This window comes from Nicotiana attenuata, unplaced genomic scaffold (genome assembly GCF_001879085.1).
Source record: "Nicotiana attenuata strain UT unplaced genomic scaffold, NIATTr2, whole genome shotgun sequence".
In the NCBI taxonomy this organism is placed as follows: domain Eukaryota; kingdom Viridiplantae; phylum Streptophyta; class Magnoliopsida; order Solanales; family Solanaceae; genus Nicotiana; species Nicotiana attenuata.
The window spans coordinates 155,371-160,141 of NW_017670662.1; positions in this window are offsets into that span (position 1 = coordinate 155,371).

A 4,771-nucleotide genomic window follows, 5' to 3' on the forward strand; every position below is an offset into this window, starting at 1 on the left:
CCACCACCACCATACTCAACCACCATCATCACCCCCCACCACCACCTCCACCACCACCACGCCACCACCATCCTCAATCATAGCCGCCACCATTATCCCATCACCACCACTATCCCCACCACTCCGACCACCATCATTCTCACCCACAATCAACACTCATCCACCTCAACCACCACAACTGACCACCCCATAACCATGAACAACCACAGCCGGCACTGCCCATCATTATAACCTACCACCACCTACCCACCACCTTTCTCAGCCAATACTACTACCACCACCCGCTATTATTAACTATCACCACCCACCACCACCATCCTCAATCATAATCGCCACCACTACCAATCACCACTAGCTACTAGCATGAACCACCATCATCAACCAAAACTACCACCAACCACCGCCTCTAGTCGGCATTCACCCGTTATCCATCACCACCAACAACTATCATATTTATAAAAAAACTATATATTTTATCGATAGAATATTACATTATTTAGTATTTCATTTGAATTTTATGTTTATTAATTTTCAAATAAAGATAAATTTTATACATTCAGATGTTTAAAATCAAACAGTCTTAATTATTTACTATTCAGATCTTAATACACATCTTAATATATTCAGATGTGTATTCAGATTCAGATGTCTAAATCTTAATACACATCTTGATATTCAGATGTGTATTCAGATTCAGACGTCTTAATCTTAAAAAAAAAAATGAGGCCTAAGTGTCTCAAACCTTACCAAAATTATTCCGGATTCGATCCGACCAACCCGATACCATAAAACACGGATAACAAAGCATAAAGAAGCAGAAATAGGGGAAACAGAGCGGTAACTCATGAGACAACTGGCCGGGTCGTCACATCCTCCCCAACTTAAGCAAACTTTCGTCCTCGAACGAGTCAAGAAACATACCTGAAGCCCCAGATAGCCTCCTCCACGGGCCGACCTCTCCACTGCACTTTCACTGAAGCTATATCTTTTGATCTCAACTTCCGAACCTGACGCTCCAGAATGGCTGCTGGCTCCACATCATAAGTCAAATCACCCTCCAACTGAACCGTGCTGAAATCCAGAACATGAGACGGATCTCCAATATACTTCCGGAGCATAGAAACATGGAACACCGGATACATACTTGACAAGCTGGGTGGCAAGGCAAGCTCATAAGACACCTCCCCAATCCTCCGAAGTACCTCAAAAGGCCCAATGAACCGCGGACTCAACTTCCCTTTCTTTCCAAATCTCATAACACCCTTCGTGGGCGAAACCTTCAACAGGACCTTCTCATCGACCATGTAGGACACATCTCGAACCTTCCTGTCAGCATAACTCTTTTGCCTCAACTGCGCTGTACGAAGTCTCTCCTGAATCACCTTCACTTTATCTAAAGCATCCTGTACCAAATCTGTCCCCAATAGCCTAGCCTCACCGGGCTCGAACCAACCAACTGGAGATCTACACCGCCTCCCGTAAAAAGTCTCATATGGAGCCATCTGAATACTTGACTGGTAGTTGTTGTTATAAGCAAACTCTACAAGTGGTAGAAATTGATCTCATGACCCTCCGAAATCAATAACACAAGCGCATAGCATATCCTCCAATATCTTAATAGTGCGCTCGGACTGCCCGTCCGTGTGAGGGTGAAAAGCTGTGCTCAACTCAACCTGAGTACCCAACTCTCGCTGAACAGACTTCCAAAACTGGGAAGTAAACTGAGTGCCCCGATCTGAAATGATGGAAACTGGGACACTATGCAACCAAACAATCTCCCGGATATATATATCTCTACTAATCGCGTGGAAGAATAAGTAGTACAGATAGAAATGAAGTGCGCGGACTTGGTCAGCCAATCCACAATCACCCAAATAGCAACGAACTTCTTCAAAGTCCGTGGAAGCCCAACTACAAAGTCCATAGTGATCCGCTCCCACTTCCACTCTAGAATAACCATCCGCTGAAGCAAGCCACCCGGTCTTTGATGCTCATATTTCACCTGTTGACAATTGAGACACCGAGCTACAAAATCCCACAATATCCTTCTTCATTCTCCTCCACCAATAATGCTGTTTCAGGTCCTGATACATCTTCGCAGCTCCAGGATGAATAGAATACCACGAGCTATGGGCCTCTTCCAGAATCAGCTTCTGAAGCCCATTTACATTGGGCACACAAATCCGGCCCTGCATCCTCAACACCCCATTGTATTGGTCAGAATTTGACCACACGACCACAGCAGCAATGGTCCCGTACCGACCACCCTGCAGCGGTAATCAACGATCTCGACTTCGCCTAATCGCTGTTATTCACGACATGAGCGTCGAGGTCGAGGCCTCCCCATGAGGAGAGATCACCTCCCCGACCCGGCCCGAACAAAATATGATAAGCATGAGAAGTTTTAGGCTATAAATAGAGGGCAGAAGAACCCTTGAACCGGGGGGGGGGGCGAGAGGATCCAGAAACGGGGGAGAACTCCATGAAAGAGAGACAAAACAATTTTAGAAAGAGAGAGAGAGAGAGAGAGAGAGAGAGAGAAATTCCACCTCCAAGGAGGATGAAAGGATTTGATTGTAATCTCCTGAACCTCTTCAAGGAGAGGCAGGCCGAATTTCTATTGTCAATAAAATCTCTCAGGTGTTATTTCAATTGATTCTTCTATATTTAATGATTATGTTCTTTGATCCAATGTTAATTAAGGTTGACTACGATTTACCCCTTCATTTATATCGATTGATTTGCTTAAAAAGTGTTAAACAACTTTTGAATCAAACAATTTGGCGCCGTCTGTGGGGAATTTCCAAGTGAAAATACTTAGTTCTTCCTGGATCGAAGAAAAAGAAACACCAAGAAGAAAATTCGACTCAAACCAGAGTCAATGGAGACGCATCAAACACAAAAGAAAGAAGAATCGAATGCCCCAACGGGAGCCAGAAATCTTCCGCCCTGTTGACCTCGAACAACCCAGAAAAAGAAAGCAGTGATGCAAAGCGTCGCCCCCCCTTTCTCCTCCTGAGCGCCGGGCAAAAGAATGGAGCATCCCCCCTCGTCCACCATACTCTATCAGGCTGGAAACCGGCGCAGAAGCATTTTAAAAGAGGGATCGAAAATCGCCTAAGAGCAACCTGAGTAAGGCTGTATGTGGTCCCGGGCCCGGGCCTAAATGGGCTAAACGGGCCTGGGCTTAGCGGTCCCGGGCTCTGGCGGTCCCGGGCTTCGCGGTCCCGGGCTTCGTGGGCTCAACGGGTAGGACCAGCCCGTGACGGGCCTAAGCCCATATAGTCCTGGGCTAAATGGGCCGGGCTCGTGGGCTTAGCGGGCCTAACGGGCTTTTTTTATTTCCAGGCTTTTTTTTTTAATTTTTTTTATTTAGGGCAATTTCTTGTAAACCATATGTGTATGTATATATATAAATTGCTCTTATGCATGGCTATATAAATATATGTGGTATATATAATATAGAAATCTAATTATTAAAGTGTTTGACGAAAATGTAAAATAACAAATCAATAGTAAAACTAAATTGGCATGCATAATAAATTAATAACAAAGTACAACATGAAGCATAAATACGTCTAATAATTTTAATATAACACAAATTGTTGAAAAATCTTAAAGACGAATTTGCGGATAAATACCCTCAACACAATACTTTATATGCCTCCTTAAAATGCCTGTGGTACACCCTGAACGAAAATTTAAGACTCTTCCACAGTTCTTGCACTTTAATATTTGGCCTTCTTCATTTTCTTCAAGCACTTCATAGTATTGCGACACAAATAAGCGCACTCTTTCCGAACGATGCATGATTTAACTTGAAGAGGGAGGGGGTACTTATAGTGTTAGAGAAGGTTAGTTTTGTAAATTTTAAAAAAAAACGGCTATTTGTGCAATTAATATGACCGTTGGTGGTCATTGGGGGTGGGGCCCTCATTTTGAAAAATCTTGTTTTGTAATATATATAGTACTACTTCTTCATGTAAATATAATATATATAGTATACTAGTATAGTATACTAGTATAGTGTACTATATATTGTATGTTATGTATATATATTCCCTTATATATTTTCTTGTAGTATATATTGTATGTTATGTATATATATTCCATTATATAATTTGTTGTAGTATATATTGTATGTTATGTATATATATTCCATTATATAATTTGTTGTAGTATATATTGTATGTTATGTATATATATTCCTCAACTGAAAGATCTAAAGCCTTATAAATATTTGAGTACCAAAAGTGAGGACCTCCTAATTTCATTGTAGGATTTAACAATGCAGCAACACCATAAATAGGGGGGATAGGGAAAAAATATTTTTTAAACTTTTCTTTCATTGCATTTATAACAAGTTGATAAATTTCCCCACCCTCCGAAAATTCAACAAACAAATCACATAGTGCTGCAATATAAACTAAACAATTTGAAATAGTAGGATAATATTGTCCAGAAAATGCATTTGTAGCAATTTGAAAATGTTCTAAAAAATCTATAAGAATTTTGACATTCGTCCAATCTTGATTTGTAAGGATTTCATCATCATCCTCACCACCAACACGAGCATTAAACGTTGCATTAATTGGGTTTCTATATTCATATGCAACTACTAAACTTTCGTACATATAATTCCATCTAGTTGGACAAGGTTTAGGAACCTTTCTTTCTCTAAGGCCAAATTCATCACATTTTTTAAAATACTCTCTAAGTCTACTTCTACGGTTTGAATAAAAAAGCCAATTAAGAGCCATTCTAACCTTTT